This window comes from Perna viridis, chromosome 2 (assembly GCF_037379345.1).
Source record: "Perna viridis isolate PV_CMFRI_1.1 ecotype Kerala chromosome 2, ASM3737934v1, whole genome shotgun sequence".
NCBI lineage: Eukaryota > Metazoa > Mollusca > Bivalvia > Mytilida > Mytilidae > Perna > Perna viridis.
In genome coordinates, this window is record NC_142446.1 from 3048730 (window position 1) to 3071509 (window position 22780).

The window sequence follows — 22780 nt, forward strand, 5'->3', positions numbered from 1 at the left end:
TCTGTAGTATCTTTTATCTCAAGTTCTTCTGGGTAGATGCGATGAATCAAATCCCCGAAATTAGGATTGTTTAAAGATAACACGTCATCTATATAGCGGAAACTGAGATTGAAGGATCTAGCCAAACAATATTCTTTCTTTCTGATCAGATCAGCTATAAAGTCAGCTTCATAAGAGTGAAAGAATAGGTCAGCTAGTAAAGGAGCACAATTTGTTCCCATTGGAATGCCGACCGTTTGTTGAAAAACACGTCCACCACACTGGACAAATATGTTGTCGATTAAAAATTCCAGGATTTTGTAAACATCTTCCTCTGTATATTTGGAAGATGATTTGGAATTATTTCTTACAAAGTATGAGGAATCTCTACCAAGAACTATATATTTGTATCTAGGTGTACCATCTTTTTTGGAAAAACAACTATGTATAATGTTTTTAAGTCGGGATTTTTAACTGAGTATGGGGAATAGAAGTATACAGTGTTGAAAAATCATAGGTTTAAATGCTATTATATTCAGATAATAGTCTTGAACTGATTGTCTCCAAAAGATCTTTCGAATTTTTCAGGATCCACATTGAATTAATACCACTACGGGAGTAACAAGTGTTGTGGTAGGACTGTAGACCCTCTTTGACAGTTGTGAGTATAGAAGTTAAAAGTTTTGAAAGAGGTTTGGTGGTACATTTTGCAGATCCGGCTATGAAACGTTGTTTGTATGGATTCTTGTGAAGTTTAAGAATCCAGTACATAGACGGTAAATCACAATCATCGTCCTTGATAGAGAGACCAAATGAGGATAACACAGATTTATGGTTTTCCGCAATCTCTTCTTTGGAAAGAGTGGTAGCAGTGTAGGTCATATCACTGCTATTATTTTCTACGTCTACCTCTGATAATAAACATTGGATATAAAACGTTTTGCTATCCTTCAAGGTGAGGATCTTAGACTTACCGAACTTTCCATCCACCTCTATCACCTCCGTGATCTTGTAGATTACCCCGATGGGTAAATCCTTCTATTTCAGAGCTTCCTGACTCTGCTCTTCAACCTTTTCCTGGAAGAAATCTTCACTGATGAAGTCTTCTCCGATCGATACGAAAGCCATAATTCTTGTATTTACCCTATGCTCAATAGAGATGCTGTCCGTTTGCATTTGGCCGTCGGGGTTGGGGGTTTTATGCAGGATTTCTGCATGTGGAGTAGAATCGGCCTTTTGACACTACTTTGAATCAATCATGGTGTATAGACTTGGTTCAGAATTTAAAAAGATTTTAGGTAGATTTAAGGAAGACTACGCAAGGATGATGATTAATAATATACATTCATGTTCTTTTCCATTTCACATTTATTGACATCGGTAATTTCTACATGTACATACATTACAGCAAAATAAGTATATACTTTTTTCGAAAATATACTTTATATTTTAGAACTATATTGTGTCGGTTTTAACAACTCGTTAGAGCTTGTTTTGTAATGTTTTTTTTTCCAAATATAAAGCTTTGAAACTTTGTTGTGCAATGCAACAGTTCGGCTAAGGTCGGCTAACTTCGAGTGAGTCAGAAATGGTACGAACTCAAGCGAAGTTGCAATATGCTCTAAACTCGTGTGACTTCACAACCGAAAACTCGGAGTGAAGGCGTTTCTTAGCTATATTACAGAAAGTTCAATTAATTCTATCCGATTATTTCATCTTTTAATGTAAGAGTTATTATGGCATATCATTAATATGCCAAATGCGGGCAAAAAATATCAATAAGCCGCCAAAATATGGTATATACATTAAAACATAACATAATTCATATTTCTCCTTGACTATTTCAAAAGAACATAAACAATATATTCAATCATGATAAATGGGTGCAAGGGTAAAAAAATCCAAATTTAAACTTATTTCATATACCTGTATACAACTGAAAAGTACTCACAATTTTAAATTAACGAACTTCGAAACGGAACGAAACTTATTATCTTGAGCAAACCAAAGGTATTTCCTTTACCATCGATCTCTAAGTGTAGGTCAAGATATGAAGATGACTTCACATTGTCTGTAGCATCCTTTATCTAAGTTCTTTGGGGTAGATGCGATGTATAAAATCCCCGAAACTAGGATTGTTTTTACGGTAATAAGTCATCTATATAGCGGAAACTGAGATCAAATGATCTGGCAAAACGATGTTCCCTCCTGTGGATTAGATCAGCTATAAAACCAGCCTATAAGAGTGAAGGAATAGTTCAGCGAGTAGAAGAGCACAATTTGTTCCCATTTTAATGCCGACCGTTTGTTGAAAAACGAGTCTCAGAAACACTTAGGTATTACATTTGATTCGATGAGTCGTTTTCATTCCATTTAGACAATATTATGCAATCTTATCTTATACGCAATAGTGCAGATTATACCATACCCCACTTTAGATTAACTAGTAACGAAAGATCAATTTTCTATTCAACAGTAAGAGACTGGAAGCAGCTAAATTTAGAAACAAGAAATGCAAGAAACATATGCATTTTCGAAAAAAATTATTAAAGGACAATGGGAAAAAAACCCCTGTGTACTTCAATTTTGGTGAAATGAAAGTTAATATATTTACCCCACCTCTGATAATTATCAGTTGAAATCAACTAATCAGCGCACTGTATTTTGATCACGTGAAGACGTTGTATTTCCGATACACGGTCACTTATTTTGCTAGACTGAAGCTAGCGAACAATTGCTAGCGAGTAATAAATAGCGAACAATTATATGGTCATATCTGATAACCTAAAAAAATTCAAAGTAAACTATGACATACCATCAAATTGTAATTGTTTCAATATGGAAAGGTTATCTATAAAAAAAAAATCAACCATTTCACGAAAAAATCAATGAAAGGCCAGTCGATGGAGAATGTTCCAAATCTAAAATAGGGGGCACCTCACTTGTACCCAATTTTAAGGGCCTTATTTGAAATAGTGCCAGGGGGTCATGGGGTATAGCGTTGTAGAGGAGACCCGTACCCACCATTCTACGTCGGAGAAAGTAGGGATCAAGTTCAATGTAGTGAAGTGCCAGTCGATGGGAAATTTTCTAATTGTAAAACAGAGGGGACCTCATTTGGACCCAATTTTAAGGGCCTTATTTGAAATAGTGCCATGGGGTCATTAGCTATAGCGTTGTAGAGGAGACCCGTATACACCATTCTACGGCGGAAAAGTAAGGGTCAAGTTCAATTTAGTGAATTGCCAGTCGATGGAAAATTTTCAAACTGTAAAACATGGAGGACCTCACTTGGACCCAATTTCAAAGGCCTTATTTGAAATAGTGCCAGGGGTCATGGGCTATAGCGTTGTAGAGGAGACCCGTACACACCATTCTACTTCGGAAAAAGTAGGGGTCAAGTTCAATTTAGTGAAGTGCCAGTCCATGGAAAATTTTCCAACTATAAAACGGGGGGGCACCTCACTTGGACCCAATTTTAATGGCCTTATTTGAAATAGTGCCAGGAGGTCATGGGGTATAGCGTTGTAGAGGAGACCCGTACCCACCATTCTACGTCGGAAACAGTAGGGGTCAAGTTCAATTTAGTGAAGTGCCAGCCGTTGGCAAATTTTTCAACTGTAAAACAGGAGGCACCTCAATTGGACCTTATTTTAAGGGCCTTATTTTTAGCATTATAGAAGAGACCCGTGTGCACCATTTTACATCGGAAAAAGTACGGGTTAAGTTCAATTTAGTGAAGTGCCAGTCGATCGAAATTTTTTTCAAGTATAAAACTTGCGGACCCCACTTGGACCTCATTTGAAATTGTGCCAGGGGGTCATGGGGTAAAGCGTTATAGAAAATACATAGAGAATTTAAGGTTGTTTTAGTCGTCCCGATTATTAATCTGCGGCCCGATTGACAATTTAAGCTACGCCAGGGCCTCCATTTTCAAAATGTCCGACATCCCGGCAAAAATAACTCAAATTTGTTTGTTTTCAAAGAAAATTGATAACAAGGTTCTTTAGGCCCTTTCGTGCAAAACTAACCATTTGACAATCTGCGTCTCAAAAATAGACTCGGAAACGGGAAGCGCCTTCTACACGTTTCATGGAAACCTAAATTTTAAATATTATTTTAATTCTGTCATAAAACTTCCTAAAAATGTCCGCCCATTTTCACAAAAGTGCTTCATCCGATGGAGATGGAACTTTTCAGGAAGTTCGAACAAACTTGCTATAATTATTAAGCTTAATTGTCGAAACAAAATCTCGAACAAAAAAATGCGTGCGTCTCGGCCGCCATTTTCAAAATGGCCACCAACGCGGTCAAAATTCAAAATTTTCGATTTTGATATAAATTGAAAACTAGGTTCTTTAAGCCGTCCTGATTAATAATTTGCGGCTCAATTGTCAGTTTGAGTTACTTATCGACCGTCACCGCGGTCGAAATTTCAAAGTTGTCCGATTTTTATGATAATTGAAACTTAAGTTATTTAAGCCGCCCGATTAAGAATCTACAGCCCAATTGATAATTTGTCAAAAGCATGTTTTAAGCTATCCGGAAATATTCAGGTCTTCGCGGCTGTGGGTTCTCTCCTTTGTACCGGATGGCTGTTTTTCAATAAAGCAAATTTTCGCACGAACTTAAAGAATTTAAATCATGAACAAATAAGCAGAAAGGGGACATACAACAATACAATGGCTGCTTACTTTTCCTGGCAGTTTTAAAGTGCCTAATATTTTAGAAAATCTTTTGACAGTTAATTTCGTGAAGGCACCCGAGATTTGATGTTTTTATCCATTATGTTACAATAGATACAGATTTTTATGAAAAAAAAAACAACATATAAATCATTTTCATGACTCTCCATAATGCAAAGATTTGATAAATATCTATTTTACAGGACATTTTTTTATTTGCTTATTTGTGTGTATCCATAATGGTTTATTTCCACAAAATGTCTTTAAATTATCTGCAGTAACATATCTATATAGTGGAACCCTACTCTTCAAAGGTTGCAGTACTCCGAAAAAAAATTTCTAGTGGCCACCATATTTTTGAAATGGCCGCCAAATTGAGAATACCCATTTTTTACGTCAAAATTTTTGAACTCAAATATGTAGAAAACTGTCGATCAGAATTTGACGAAACAGATACAGATGCAGGTATAGATATTAAGCTCAATGGTCCAAACAGAATTCTGGAAAACAAATCGCGTGCGTCTCTGCCAACGCGGTCGGAAATTCAAAGTTGTCCGATTTTGATGGCAATTGATATGCAGGTGTTCTAAAGTGCCCCGATTTGGAATCTGCGGTTCAAATAATAATTTGAATTTCCTTTCCACTGATATTTTCAAATTTTCACTGCGGCCAAAAACTGGAAGTTGTCCGATTTAAATCAAATTTGATATGTAGGTTCTTTACGCCGTCCCAATTAATAATAAGCAGTTCCATTAACACTATGTATCTCACAAAATAGATCCGGCAATGTTTCGTGGAAATGTAAATTTTAATTACTATTTTTTTTGTTTCCCACTGAACTTGTCCGCACCTATTCTTGGAAATGTTTTTGGGGGTGGGGGTTAAAACGAAACTTTCTCAGAAGTTAAGCATCATCACATAGATGTGGTCCTGTCAAAAAAAAAAATTCAAAGGTCGAGCGCTTTGGCCGAAAGGGAGGTACGTCATAATATAGGACATAGCGGCATTTCGTCATAATATAGGACATAGCGGCATTTCGGGAAATTAGGTAGCCAGGAACCTGAAAGTCAATACATGTATATTGGTAAAGTTGCTCAAGGGAGCCTCTTGTTTAAAGTAAAGTATAATGACCGGTACAACCAACTGTTTTAAACTGTAGATATGGTCATTTCAATTATAATAAATCCAAAAAAAAATATACCAATATCATAGTTTAAAAAAAAATATAGCTTTTCATATGCAGAAAATACAGATTTTAAGCCATTTTGGTACCCCAGGCAGATACAAATGGACCTCAATATGACAGGAAAAGGACTTTTTCTTTAAAACAGATAGCTATGATGCAAGAAAAATAGTTTATTGGTATAAATATTATAATAACAACTGTCTGCTTTAGATACTTTTTGAAAAAAATCAGTTTTTATATGAAAAAACACCTGTATTTTTCTTGCCGCATTAGAATCTGTCCATTTGAACCACTAAAAAATTGGCTGTTGACTTTTGTGATATTTCTGTGTTTAAATCAACCACACAGTTATATGGCAACTCATTTGAGCTATTTATTTAAAAGAAAAACAAAAAATAAAAAAAATATTCATTTTTTCATATATAAGAGGCAATGTATGGAAAATGACTATTTTCAAGTCATAACCACATACTTAAAATGTGTTGTAACTTGAAAACTATCCTTTATGCAGGAGTGTTACTTGCTTTAGGTTACATGGATATAGATATGCTCATCATAAACAGTCAAGATAATAATTTTATTGAACTGATATTATACAAATTCATGAAAACAAAATGCATTTCCAAATTTGGTAAAGATTAACCATAAATGCAAAAAACCAGAGCTACCATAAAAAATCAGGTTCAAAAGTTGGCTAATTCATCTTAAAAGTGTTACCTGCATTGGGGTACTACTTTTTCAGCTGGTAAAGACCACTTGCTGAATATCCAACTTTACTTGAAAAACTGGCTTACTAGTATCGTATTAATTTTCCCATAGACTTCTATAGTGAAGTGCATATTTTTAGGATTTTAAAAAAATATGTAAATTGATTCAATAAAACTTTTACTTATGTAACATTTCTGAAGACATGTGAAAAAATAATTTCCCGCAAAGAAAATAGGGTGAGTCCACGAAGATCGGACAGAAAAGTAGTCTCGAACTATAAATAGCCATTTTCCCTACTTTCACTTTCGTTTTGCACTCACCACACCAACCTTTTCAGTGGAACATTTTTATGATATCATGTTAGATTTTCTTTTAAAAAAGTTCTTCATCTCACAGTGTGATCTTTGCTCTATTTTATAAGTCATTGTTCATATCTTTTGACAAAATATTAGTTTGTAGAGAGGCAAAAAGAAAATGCACTATATTGTTATAGCATCCATGTTTTGACGTACACCTGCTCAGGGATATGCAATACGATACTGGTACCATAAGGGTGCACTTTACAGGTACATTAAAGTGCACTGTTTCGCACACCAAGTTACCCCCGACTTAGGTAAAACTTAAAATCAAAAGTTGAAATTTGGTGGATATATTGTTTAAATGTTGTTAAGCATTTATACATAGACAAATGTAATATATGTAATGGTAAACAGGTGTAATTTAAATGAAGAATGGTATCCGGAACGTTTCAGTCCCCTGTCGTATTAGGTTCTCTCCTCAGCATCAGGCACGAGACCACAATTAATTTTCAAATGCATTTAAATATACACATTTGAGCAGATTAAAAAAATTTCCACCAGCACAAACTGAATAAAACTTCTCTGGCCTAAAGATATGTACAAACAGGATTTCATAAATAAATTGTAGAAAATGTTACCATCATTTTCTGAAATTAATACATATAACCCGGAGATGGGGTAAACATGACAAATGAACTGAGTTAAAAGTCCTAAATTGTAACCTTCTTCCACTGAACCAAATCACAACTTTTAGTCAGAATTGATTAATGAAAAAAAATCCCATGTAATTTTAACCTATTTTCTACCAATTAGAGGCAAAACTTCAGCAAATAAGTCTCCAGTAAAAATATGAAAAAATGTGGAAGGTACCTACTACCAAAGTTGGAACTATACCAGGAGGAATTAATTGTGTTCTCGTACCATCAGACGGTTGCTTTTCAAAATACCTTATTTCGCACAATTTTTGGAACTAAAATTGTGAGAGAATAAATCGAAAGGGTCTTATTATTTTTACCCCTTTCCCACCTACTCCATGCATGCTTTCATCCTGTGGTAGTGTCTACGTGCCTGATATTTTATAAAACATAGTATTTGGCTGTTAGTTTTGAAAAGGCACCCCTGATTTGTACTAAAACTCAGTAATATTTTTTTCCAGTATGTTACCATGGCTACTGGATTTTATAACAATAACCACTAAATTACTTGTAAATGACTTGAACCTCCACACACCAATGATTTAAAAAAATATGCACTTTTTATGACAAAACAGTAGACATTTCTGTGCGGACCTGCCTGAACACAGCTTTATTTCAACAAAATGAGACCAAATTTTCAGAAATGACCTAATTGCATCCTACTACCTAATATGCTTTCGCGCATGCTTAATCGACGTACTGGGATCATGTGTACATGTGTTACACGAGTATTCATAGTTTGCCATTTTGCTAAACGACATCCACCATTTTTCTGGGGTGCAAAACTGTCCAGACCGGGAAAAGCGTAGAACGTGCCGAAATAAACACCCCCCTTCTATGTGTAAACATGTGCGCCCAATCCAGACCACAGCCCCTTTTTATGTGTACACTGGCATGACTGGTAAACCCCTACCCATTGTTTTGAGTATGATTTAAGAATTTATAATGCTCCTTTTAACTGGGTGCATTGAGCAGAACTTTCAGAAAATGAAAGGGTGTTCAACCCAGCTCTCCGGTCCCTCCCACCCCATCCCTTCCCAAAAAATATAGAAAAAAAACACAAAACAAAAAACAAAAATAAAACGACTGGATCATCAATCACAAACAAAAAATTTCACACATTTAGAATGTGTCGAAGTAAACCTTCCTCCTTTTATGTGTAAAACAAATCTGCACCAGAAATCCGCGGTAAAACCTTCCCCCTTTTTATGTTTTAAAACACCTGCACCCAAAGGCACAAGTCTGGACACCCAAACCAGACCAAGAAGACTTCCTATAGCGTGCACATAAGCGCAATAAGCACATAAGCGAAATTCTTGATAATGTAAAAATTAAGGTTACTCTCTTGCTGCCCACTGTCCATGGAGTGGAGCAAAGCCTCAGGATAGACAGCTAATAGCACCAAAAGAAAAGATAATTATGTAAGGAAGGGTTAAAAAAATAAGTAATGTGAATAAAAAAGAAGGAAAAAATAATTGGCTTACATGCGTTAGAAAAGTACATATTTTTGCGCGTTAATTGCGCACGCCAAAAAAAAGTTCTGAATCAAAAAGAAAACCAATTCCCCTGAAAGGTTAATAATCAACTCTTAAACCACCAAAGCAATTCGAAGAAAACTGTACACCATTGATAGATGATCGTAAATCCTTTACAACGATTACTCATTTTGTACGGAACCGTCAAATTAGTACTGTGTCCACACTTTGCTCAATCGACCGCGATATCGCAGGCATCCCCAAGTTGACTCTAAAAATGGCAAATAACTAGACTTTTCTTAGCATGATTAAAAGCTTATTTTGAAATAGCAAAAACAGCTTCAATCTGTTTTGAAATGGCCGCCTTCCAAAATAAGGTGCCCTCATTGAAAAACAGTATAAAATTCATTTGAATTAGCATTCAGCTATGAAAATTAAAAACAGTACATGCTTTTTTTCAACGAATGTTTTATAAACAGCTGAATGAATAAAAGTTAATTTGGTAGAAAGTGGGGTGCTATGATTAAGTGAATCTAGCTGTCAATACCAGCCATGGAAGCCAGCCGTCACTAACTTAGCCGTCAATAATATTCATCGCGGTGCGTTCAAAATTTGAATGAAGTTATTCATATATTTAAAACGTTAAATAGGAATAAAAATAAGTAGATTTTTCTAAATATTTCTTGTCTTCAATAATACTATTAAGAGCGGGATCGGGTCAAGAAATTTTGAAAAAGGGGATCCTAGATGGTTTCCCAAAAAATTGGGGTTCCAGGCTATTTGCTCCTTTTTGGCAAAATATTTTGCACGGAATTAACAAAATTCTTCGTTAAAAAGGTGGATCCGACCACGCCCGTTGATCGTGAATATTGCGGGTCATTAATGTAATTGTAACCACGATCAACATCAAATCCCCAAATGACCATAAGATATCCATGGTTACCCTTGTTTTGGCAGCTCGTCGTAATACAAATTAAGTGTATTAGCATAGTTCCGTTTATAATTAAATATCCAAGTATGTGACCGAAGTTAAACAAAGTCAAACTAACAATCTATTACACAATTTTATCTATAACTGCATTGTCCTAATTAAATACATATTCGAAAATTGAGGTTTGATATTATCTTTACCCGCGCAATAATTTTCGTGTACTTCGAATAAAATCCATATTTGAAACTACAATTCAAAAATAAATTTGACCTTTTCTTATTGGTGGTGTGGCTTTATCATAAATATTTCAGAAAACTAAACAGACGTATGAATAGAAAAAAATTCAAAACAAAAGAAAAAAATATCTCGAATATCACCATGATTTCAGTCACTTTCGAAAAACCTAAAAAAAAGTAATTATAAATCCGATTAAAACAACAACAAATATTAAAAAAAACCCTGTCATTTCTGTTCCAACTTCGAAATCAGTGGCTGGGACCACGGTTCATCAGTCCATTTTGGGACCGGGATGAGATTTTAGGCCTACTTGAGGATTCCCAAAATACTGGGATTTCCATATCAAATTTAAATTCAAATTATTTATTGTTCAAACACATTTTCATTAAATGGTCATGACACAATAATAACATAATAACATATCTTCCTCTGTCGTTGGGAAAATTTTTAACCCCCCACCCCCGGTACCCCTTATATACAAACTTCGAAGTCTGTGGCTTGAACCAATGTCCTTTAGCCCATCTTGGAACTAAGATTTTAGGCCTACATAAAGACTATCAATTCCAAAGATATTTGGCATATTTAACACATGACCTCCTGGCACTATTTCAAATAAGGCCCTTAAAATTGGGTCCAAGTGAGGTCCCCCCTGTTTTATAGTTGGAAAATTTTCCATCGACTGGCTTTTCATTAATTTTTTCGTGAAATGGTTGATTTTTTTTATAGATAACCTTTCCATATTGAATTGAAATGTTTTTATTATCGGTTTTAAAACAATTACAATTTGATGGTGCGTTCATTTTTTGGTTATCAGATATGACCATATAATTGTTCGCTAGCTTCAGTCTAGCCACTATTTTAGCAATATTCAGTTATCGTTTTTTAGTTTACCACAACCTAGACTTGCTCCCGATCGCAATATTCAATATGTTACACATATACAAATATAACGACCGGTACGGACTTGACGTTACCTTGAACTTGTTTACAGCGCTCTTCGAAATTGGAGGTATTTCTATACCGAACGTCAGTTGGCGGACTTACACAAAAAGACGCTCCTTCACCCGATATTTAACAAATTAAACCACATCCCATTGACAAAAAAAAATAAAGTCTTTAAACTTAAACTTATTTTTTTTCTAAAGCCTGAGACAAGACATAACAATTAGAAGGCACTATAATGAATAAATGATTAAGCTATGCAACTCTCGATATGGTATATTCAGCATTTCTGCCGTCTGCCATGATCTGGATATATGCATATGAATCAGAATTAGAATGTTATTAGTATAAATATCGAAACAACTGGATTGTCACCTTAAAACATATATGCAATTTAGCAATACAAATTACAATATTTAAAGTGCATGTGAACATAAATTTATTAACTGCATTTAAGTTTTCTGCAAGTCCAAAGAAATCTTGGTTTGGAAGGTTGAGTCGGGTACCGTTATTATACATGTAATACATACATAAAAGGACACAATTAAGGTTCTTTATTTCACTACCCTTATTTCTCACATAAATCAAATAATTATAAACATGGGAGTTTAAACACTAAACTTTAGATTATTATTTGATATATTAATGTTTGATTTATACGTATCTGAAAAAGCAAATTAGTTTTTGGAGAAATATGAGTGTTTGATCTTTGACCCAATTTTCATCGTCCCCTAACCACGATGGATAGCGACGGCATCGATATTCCGATGGGTCATCGTCTGCTCTATCCAACAATAAATAACATTGCCGTGGGTCATACTATTAAGGCTAATTGACGAGAATCTATGCCCTGCTACAATACTATAAGGACACTCCAGTGATTTATTTTTCTATTTTTCTATATAAAATCAAACATGGTGATGATGGCGACAGGAAATGGGAATCCTCCAATTTTGTTTAAGAGACACGAACATATGGATAAGACATTAGGTTTTTTTTAAAGTACAAGTACATGTAAACAAGGGTAAATTGTAATTATTTTAATTTCTTGTTGATTACTTATTATTTTTTTTCCATATTATTTCAAGTTGTTTTAATGATTATAAACAACTAATGATTGCTACTTTGGCGTCACAACTGCATGCACATTATGATCTCTCAGACAAACTTGAGCCACCTTATAAGTTATTTTCTTTATAAAGAAGTTCACAATAATTGAAATATATGTTGTGTAGTCTCTGGTATTGAAAGTGTAAAATCACTCATTTCAATAACACATCTTAAATAAAACCAATATTTGATTTATAAACATCATGCAAAAATATTTTGACTAACTTTCAAGTAACAGATCCAAGTAATATGCAATATTTAAGGTTCAGTAAATCTAAATTCTAGGACCTTCCTCATCAAAAAGTTTTAATAATGCATTAAATGTAGCTCTGAAACTTTGCTACATGCATCTTCATTTATATTAACATACAAGCACAACTAAAATTTGGGAAAAATGTTATAATATCCGAATAATCTATAATTCATAAACAATTAAATACACTACTGTCTGATTCTGATTCTTTTATTTACACTCAGACATGAACTCAAGTTACTTGAGGACATAATATATACATGATACAAAAATGACAAAACAGACAGGCATAAACATTTACATGATATAAGATAACAAAGCATACAGATATATACATGAATACATTAAACAGAGAAAAACATGTCAAATAAAGATAATATACCATTTTTTGGAATAGAGTGATACTAGAGCAGACAAGAAAGTATCAATATATGAAACCAAATCAGTATATGAGAAAAGCATATATTTCAAATGAGCGAGCAGAGGTTTTTAATGAACACAGTAATGTTACTCAAAAGTTGTTTATGGCAGTAGCTAAACATATACTTCACTTTATTAGTTGAAGGATTTTTGATATAATATGACGGAATAAATTTATTTCTAAATTCAACAACTTTAGCATTTTTGCATAAGAATAAATAATAAAATTCATCCCCCGCTGTATTTTCAGTACATAACACACATAACCTTTCTTCTTTCGGAATATTATGCCATCTTCCTTTTTCTATTGGGATATTGATATTGCAACATCGGAATTTTGTAATCAAATGCTTTGCTTGTCCCGAAAGCTGTAGTAGATAATTTTCTTTGCAGAAATTTGTTTTGAATATACTATAAAAATAACCTCTGGACGATTCCGCTAAACTTTGAAACCATTTTTGAATAAATTGATCCCTCAACGTTTGTTTAATAATTGGCTTATATAATGAAATATCTATATACTGCTGATTCATGAAAACGAAACTTAGGCCACAGTCGTCAAAAATTGATTTTACGTAAGCTATCCATTTTGAATAGCACGTACCGTTTTGATGTAAATTTAGCAACAGTTTAAACATAATGCTACTCAGTTTATTTTCATTTTTATCATTCTACTATAAAAAGAAACCATTCTTAATTTAATATTTATATCTAACGGAAATCGTCCAAGTTCACCATATACCATAAAATTAGGCGTACTTTTCCTAAGTCCTAAAATGCGTTTGCAAAACTGAATATGTACACGTCCTATCTTAACAGTATTTTCATAACCCCATATCTCAGATCCATATAATAAAATTGGTTCGACAAGACTGTCAAAAAGTTCAATTTGAATATCAATAGGTAAATTCAAATATGTCAAAACAAATTTTAATTAGTGAAAATATTGTCAGTGCAGTCACAGTGCCTCCACCTAACACAGTGGAGTCACCATTTAAAAAATATTCTGTATTTACTTCTCCCATTTTTATACCAAGATATATTCAAAGTTCTTTTACCTACTTTGTATGATTACTACTATGATAGGCATATATATATACACAACAAAAGTATGGCAAATTTAATAGCTTGGTACCCCCAAGCAAACAAACCCCCAATTACAAACATGCCCCCTGCATTGATAAACAGATATATGTAATAAAAAAGTCCCAAACCTAAAGAAGAATTTTAACGGGATAAGAGGGTACAGAAGGAGGAAATAGCCTTTAAACGTTGATCAACATCACTATCTATATATCTTGCGAAGCAATCACTTGACCAATATCCTAGTAACTTAATCTCCTTGTCAGAGAGACCTGCTTTTGAGCCCCAGGTAGCGGCACCACGGCGAAAGGAATGACCACCATAGCTTGTGGTATGTACATTTAAATTTTGCAAAACAAAACGGAAGGCATTTAAAAAAAACAGTGTATGCTAAACATGACTTATCTGACTAGAGAAAAAGAGGGTCCAGAGGATCTCCGGCTAAAGCTAATACATGAGACATGGCTGTAGCTGGACATAACGGGTGATTACTTAAACAAAGCAATACCATTTCTATTGGTTTTGAACGAAATTGAAGCGTTTTAACTACTTTTAAACGTAAAAGCATACCCCAGCTACATGGTAATACATCAACCCTGCGAAGATTAAGGTCGGGATTAAACGTTCCCTTTACAAGAAAATTATTTGGTCTTGAAAAGCCAAATAACCCTGTCAAACAAGCTGTCCAAAAAACAATATTGTTGTGGTTTGACAAATCAAGAATGTTCCTTAAATTCAATAACAGTTCCGGCATAACTGGCGCTTTGCAGGATTGAGTTGTTCCTAATTCTCTTTTCACACCCGTTAGTAAGTGCTGTACATTCCAAGAGTTAGAAATAGAATCCTGTATATCGTGCATCTTATGTAAAAGAGAAATAATGTTCAAGTAGGAGCAAATAGAACTATATGCGAAATGTTTCTTGTCCACTAAATATGCGATATAAATCATATGGTTCCGGCTGCAGTTTGTACTCGTCGCAAAACTGAAGATACGTCTTCAGGTGCGTGGCGTACGTTCCAGCTGTTGATTCAGCCCACCCCTTTCCTTTCCATCGTCCAACGGCTATCTCCAAGTCCGCTATCATATTTGCACCATCTAAAAAGATAAAAGGCAAACGAAACATGTCATAATAGTTCATGTACCGTAAATGGAATGCAACTGTAACTAGTCAATATATCATAAAGTCTCGAAAGTTGACCTTCTTCGTGAAGACGTGTGACGGCATCGGCAATAACGTTGTAACGCCCTCTCAAAAATTTTGCCTGAATGTCAAAATTATACATAGCGGACAACCAAAACAAAGTTCTTGGTAAACTCATCAGCCACTTGTTCTTTGTCGACATCTTATTCAAAATACATTTGGTCGTCATATTGTCCGTAAACACTGTAACAGTTTTATTTGTCCATAAATGTCCCCAGTGAAGTACAGATAAGATGACAGCGGCAGTTTCTTTAATATTGATATATTCATTTTGAATACAACTGGCAAGTCAATAGACCAATTAACATAAAAGAAATCTCCATTGTAATAGCCAGCACCTCCTAATGAAGACGCGTCAGTTTGTAACGAAGTGATTTTGTTCGAGTCCATAAATTTCACTGTGCCATTGAAAACCTTCATAAAATTAATTCACTAAGAAATGTCAGCATGAAAATCGGCAGATAATAACACTTTGTCACTGCAGTTTTCTACATTAGAAATAGAGTCAATTAAAAGTCTCAGAACGTTCTACTACCTTTCACCATTTGACAAGCCTAGTTTAACTTGCCGCAAAGTGACTGAAGTTGTTTAACACTTGCACGTTTGCGTTTTTCAAAGGATAACAGAAGGCTAAAAAATTCAGATTGCTTCTGCTCTGGCATGGTACGTGTCAAACCACGGGTATCAATTATTATGCCTAAAAAAGTTATTCGCTGTGCTGGACCTTCTACCTTCGAATAGTTTATGTTAAAACCTAATTGTCTCAATGTGCGAACCAATAAAAGCAAATCCCTACTACAATCATATATAGTTTTTGAAATAATTAAAAAATCGTCTAGATAAGCAATACATGTTATATTGTATACACATTTCATAATAAACACGGACTACCGGGTATATATACTAAAAATCTGTAATACACATGTAGGGTCCCTGTCTGAAATTCTTGTAGGTCTATTCATAAATGCGTTACACAGTGCAAGCTTCATCATAGCAGGGAGTGTATATTAGAGGGAGAACTCACTTGTAATAATCTATATACTGTAGAATACTGCCGTTGCTAATTGGCAATTATTGAAAATAAGGTAACTTTGCTAAGGGTATTTGTAAAAACCACTGGATGGACTTACATGAGTGATGCCCCAAATTAAAGATAAAAGATTAAAGAACTGCAACATGTATTTTTTATTTATTTAAAATAAGAGGATTATAAATATTTCCAAATATTTAAAAACATATTTTCAAAATTTCAATATTATGTTTTTTAGACACATATTAAATTAAAAAAAAATCACTTTTTTAAAGGTTCATAAATTATGATTTGTCATTGAATGTCATCCTCCCAAATTAGGGTTTTGAGTCCACCCTCGCTCCCTCAAACCCCTGACATCACTCATTCATATTAAGCGGGTATCGTCCAGCCAATTCCGATTGGCTGCTTCACCGGGTGAGAAGCACCAATGAAAATCGATTTAACATAAAATGTCTCCGGAAAGATAAACAATAATACGAGGCAATGGTCGATCCGATATAGTAACAAAGTTGTATGATGTCAAAAACGATGCAATATGAGCAAAAATGATAACTGTGGATTCTGTTTAGAGTCTTTACTAAAAAAAATGACGATATGTGTAGCCACTTTGTAAGTTGTATAAAAGAGTTTCTATTACGAGTGATTTGATTGGATTTTGGATACGGGTTAAATTTAAGTAACTCACTAGATGGCGCTGGACGATACCCGCTAAATATGAGTGATGTCAGGGGTTTGAGGGAGCGAGGGTGGACTCAAAACCCTGACTTGGGAGGATGATTGAATGTTTGTGAAAAATATTGCATTTATTAAAATGAAATTCATATAAAATGAAATAGAAAAATCTGCTGAATGGCAATGACTATTTTTGATAAGTGTGCTTTGAATAACAATAAAACGATACACATATTTGTCACATAAATACATTACATATGAATGAATACGTGTCAGTTTTTCATTGTCAGAATATAAGAATGGGGTCGTTAAAAATTTTCTTGGCCGCACACCAGTACCCTTTTACCTGTTAAGTTACCCCCCCGGTGAATAGTTGTCAAAATTTTCAAATGCTATTCTATTAAAGAATGGAACATGCTTACATGTATGTGTAGAATACTGTGCATAGAAGAATTTAGGCTTTTAACATAGTTTCAGGGACATGCATGTAATATTTGCATTATTGAAATTAAATATTACAATATATGATAATCATGACTAAAAAGTATCTTGACAATAATGTTCTATATTATGACTTTAGCTTGCGATATCAAAATATTGAAAAATAGAGTTTTTTCTTATGAAGTAGTAACTAAAACTGGCTCATCCTCAACAGGGTCGTTAGGGATGCGAAATTCAAGGCCGTGCACATTTATCATTTGTATCTAAAAATATTCAAATTATCACTCAAATCAAAGTAAACACTTGAAAGCAACAGTATGCAAATTCATTGGGTTATTTTCTGACACACGTCTCAAGAATTTAGAACATTTGTTAACCTGAAGCGGCTTTCCATCCGCTTACTTCCGGTCCATTTTGAACATTGAAAATAACCCCATACCGGATCTCGTGAGAGTGTATTGCTACTAGCTAATACCTTGAACGTAGTCCCGAGAACCAGAATAACTACAACCAAAATAGGGTTTGTAAGTCTCGTTCTAGTTCCAGTTTTCCTTCCGGAATTTTAGATGTAGAACGTATTGAAATCCGAAGGCCGGTCTGCATTTTATTGTTCACTTCCAGGAAATGAAAACGCTGTATCACTATGCAAAATTTTCTATTTCTATGTTTTTCTTAACATTTTTATTCAGTAGAACTAGATACTTGTCATTTTTTATCAGTATTTTTTTCACAAAAATATATTTTGCTTTTAACATTGAACTCAATGATATGTTAATGACGAATCTCTATGCATTTGAATGGGAGATAAGGACCCATTCTCATGAAATCACGGAGTCACGTGACGAGACTTACATACCCTATGGGACCAAACGTTTTGCGTCGCTTACGGCAACACAATGGTAAAAATTGAAACACACATCAGGAACATTAAAGAAAATAATTGTTATCTAAATATCAGGTATAAACTATTTTTTTCTTAAAAAAACAAAAAACAAAAAAACAAAAACAAAAAAGAACAAAATTATCGATGGGGTAAATTCGTTACATTGTGATTAAGTGGCCGTGTACGGAATTTACCCTGGTCAGTAGATACCATACCTGGCTCGGCTGCGCCTCGCCGGGTATGAAATATACAGACCAGGGTAAATTCTCGTTTGTTTTCTGCTTCTGTTTTTAAGTAACATCTACTTTTGATACCCAACTAGTGAATGTATGCATTAAAATTTGAATTTCAGTTATTATTTTTATGTTGATTTATTATGCACTGATTCCCTAACTGGTACGTTTTGAAAATAAAAACAATAAGGTTTATTCATATATGCATTTTTTAAAAATCTTATATTTGTTGAATTCAGTTAAAGCAATCCATTTGAATATTATACGGATAAAAATGTTGAGTGATCGACCTACAGCTTATTACATACAACTAATTATTAAAACAGTTACTCAAGTACTAAATACATATATGGTGTATGTGTCAAATAGACAACAACCCCACCGTCAGCTCAATACCACCCATGGGTCTGCAATGAACGACGTGAAAACCCTCACACCACATGGTCATTTATACCGGTGTGGTCAGTTTTTCAATTTAGAAAGTCATACATGGAAATAAAAAGCAAGAAAAGTTCAGTATTCCTGATACAATAAAGTTTTATTATTTAATCTTTCTGACGAAGGACGAAAATGCGTTTTCTTTTGTTTAGTATATATTAAACTATAGGTCTTCGAAAGCCTGTATCGCTAGACTAGAGACCTTTGAAGGCCTGAATCGTTAAACTAGAGACCTTTGAAGGCCTGTATCACTAAACTAGAGACCTTTGAAGGCCTGAATCGCTAAACTAGAGACCTTTGAATGTCTGTATCGCTAAACTAGAGACCTTTGTGGGCCTGCATCGATAAACTAGAGACCTTTGAATGCCTGTATCGCTAAACTAGAGACGTTTGAAGGCCTTATCGCTCAGCTGGAACTCGATCACTTCTTCGTTTTAAGAATATTTGATGTCAAGAATAGAAAAAAAATATATTCCTACAACCAACGAAAACCTTTTCTATATCTGCTGTCAAAAAATATAGCCTAATTTAATATAAATTTTAAATACAGTCTCATAAAATTATATTTTTGGCCCCTTTGATCCCTTGTTACTCAAAAATGCAGGTATTGACTTCCAGAAAGAATCCAATGAAAACAAATTACAAAATCCGACCAAAATAGTTCAAAAATTTCTTTTTGGGAGTGTGTGTGGCCCCTTTAACCCCTTATAACTCGAAAACTGTAAGAGATATCAGAAATCTCATTTGATAGTTGCAAGCATGGATTTTCATAAGGAATTCAATAAAAAAATTCCAAATCGAATCAAATAGAAAAAAAGTTGATTTTTAGTTTCAAAGGGATCCTTACACTAAAAATCAAGTTATTGTCTGGACATAAGAAAAATGTATGTTACTGGTCCTTCTTTTTGCGCTTTAATTTCTAAAACGTTCAAGTCTTAACCCTCAAAATGAAAACTAGTCTGACCATTGTGGTATCCGTCTTCTTCGGCCTTTTCTTCTGTGTACCTGCTGTCTGACCTCCAGTGTACTTGCTCTTTGATTTTCTCTTGCTGCGTCTCATTATATTGCCGTTAAAATACAAACAAATTACATGTTAAATCATGCACATTATTCTTGCATCGAGATGGTACAATCACTCCTTCTCCAGGGGCTGATCCAGGCCAGGCACTTTGAAAAGTAAGGGCGCCAGCATGGGTTCCTCAGAAAAAAATCACTTGGAAATTATTCGCCATTTTTTATAAATTTTGCACATGAAAAAGACAAAAACAGGAAGGGTTCCGCCACTGCTCCCGGCGCGCCCCACCAAAAACCAAGCCAAAGCCCCCTCCAACCCTTTCTGTTTTCAAGTTACGATTTAATTAATATCAAACAGATTAAAATGAGTTTGTAATGAATCGTAAAAGAATAATGTTGTCGTTCAAATGTTTGTCAACCTCTGATCTGATATTAAATCATGGCGATATTTCACGTGCATGTTTACGATCAAGTAAATGGAATTAATGCTTTGTAGATCGGACAACAAAGGTTTGCTCAAGCCAAGCAAGTGGCATTTCAAATTTGCAATTTTCGTTCGTTTTTATCAACTATTACAAAGATTGATTGCATACCTGTCCAATGTTCTTGAAAGAGAGACCAGAAGTTCCCGAAGACCCCCTATATTGTACCAGTAAAGTAATGCAACTCCGGTAACTCACTTGAGAAAGAACGGCAACCATGGAACCAGGAATCCCATGCGAAGAACAATCCAATTTACGGGGCGCCGAACGGGACTCTTGTGGTTTTGTACTCAAAATTCAATTTTGTACGGACAGAAGTGAATTTTGTTCGACAAAAATGAATTCTGATTAACAAAATTTATAACATAAATTCAATGTTGTGTCAGAAAATTCAATTTTTCACAAAAGACAATTTTGTGTCACAAAATTCAATTTTGAGAAACAAAATTCAATTTTGTCACAAAAGTCTATTTTGTATGCAAATCAGTTTACAGAATCATTTGGATATACAAATGAATTCTCTCATCACAATTTTGTAAGAAGGTTTCTCATTGGATATAGTAACCCGCAGGTTTACGATTATTTCGAGCAGCGCAGGACGGTTAAGGCTGTTTTAAGAGAAATTAAAAAAAAAACTTTTATGTTGCATTCTACAGTAAAACTGTTTTGAAATTACTGAAATTGCTATTATACTTTTTCTATGAGATTTGTTTGATAAAAGAGGTTTTAAAATACGCGATTTTTCTACTTTCGATTTATTGGGATTTTCCCTGGTGAATCACGTGTTCATTTCCTGACATCTTTCAACTCAACTCAAAATGCTTTTGCCCGACCTATTAATCGAAACCAAAAATGTTAAAATTTGGCAAGATAATTTGTAATAATGTATTTGTCCCAAATTTTGCTGAAAAAAAAAGAGAAATGAATCGTCAGATTCGCAAAAAAAAAATCATTATAGAAATATGTTGTGTGCTGAAATTTTTTAATCTGTCAAAGTCGTCGAAAGATTATTTTGTTCCACTATCCCTAACGATTTTTTGCCAAATACAGATAAATTCCTTATTTTATTCCGATTCTATTGATGAATGACAAAAGAAATTCGGTTGAGTGGAACAGGTCAGGCGAGATGAAAAACCGACATAGTACGTGTCTAACTTTCGTTTCCCTTTTGTTTACAAACGCTCAAATGCTCTATCTTTAGATTCAAGAATAAGTGACACAGTGGGTTATACGATTACAATATCCGATATTTCTTTCACTTATGTGCTTAATTATAACCATGCACATTCGTACCTTATCCACTGTATTGCAGTGAATGATTTAAGTTTGTAATACACATGTACATGATGCTGCATATTTTGAATTCATTTGCATATCCAAAGGATTCTGTGAACTAATTTGCATACAAAATTGACTTTGTGACACAAAATTGAATTTTGTGACACAGAATTGAATTTGTCCCATAAAAATTGACTTTTGTGACACAATTGAATTTTGTCCCACAAAATTGAATTCACAGAATTGACTTTTGAGACACAAAATTGAATTTTGTGACACAAAGTAGATTTTTGTCCCACTATATTGACTTTTGTGACACAGAATTGATTTTGATTACAAAAAGATCAAGTCCCATTCGGCGCAATTTGCAATTATTCGGTTAGTCGAATTGATACTAATATCGTGGAGCAATATGATAGAAATCCTAAGCTTCAATTGGAGTTTTATAGTTAAATTATATGAAATGCTACTTTTGGGGCCATAATTCTAAAACGGTTGGGACTGTAATTCTCAATATCAATACCAACCTAGACCAACTAATATTCAAGTTATCGCAGGAAAACTAAGTGTCTACGGACGACAACGACGACACGATCGACAACGCCACATCACTTACGACTGCAAAATTATCAACACTGAGTATGGGGTTGCTACTTATACAAAATAAATATATGTAAATTGTCAAGTCTTAATTCAACTGTAGTCTGTATTGTTTTACTCCTACAACGAAAGAGGTTAGAATTCCGTTCCTCCGTACCCCAACTTCTTACTTCCGAGCGCCATATTGCATACCGCTCGTTTCTTTGAAATCGGCAGAGTTATAGTAAAATATTTACCATTTAGAACATTATCTACAGTTTCTTTACCCTTCCACGGGAGAAGATAATTAAACCGTAGAAAAACAAATGACCTACCTGATGAGAAAATCCAGCAATCTTGGAAACCCATTGTAAAAGCAGTTTAAATGAACTTCACATTTGGTTTTTCAGCAGTTTGAGGTTACAGACCACCAATTCAACCAATGAGCATTTGGAACGTACGCAAAAATAGTCCTACGCAGAAATTACCCCTGTTCCTCATAGTGCTGTGAAAAAAGTTCTC

General features: G+C 34.3%; 1 pseudogene across 1 annotated transcript; it reads right to left on the minus strand.

The window, feature by feature from the left end:
• Positions 1-12694: 12694 nt before the first annotated feature.
• On the minus strand, positions 12695-22704 carry LOC148623309 (uncharacterized; annotated as a pseudogene). The gene is made up of 2 exons (XR_015919413.1): positions 22594-22704; positions 12695-15099 (listed from the first exon to the last, which is right to left on the minus strand). The product of XR_015919413.1 is annotated as an uncharacterized LOC148623309 (transcript).
• Positions 22705-22780: the final 76 nt, after the last annotated feature.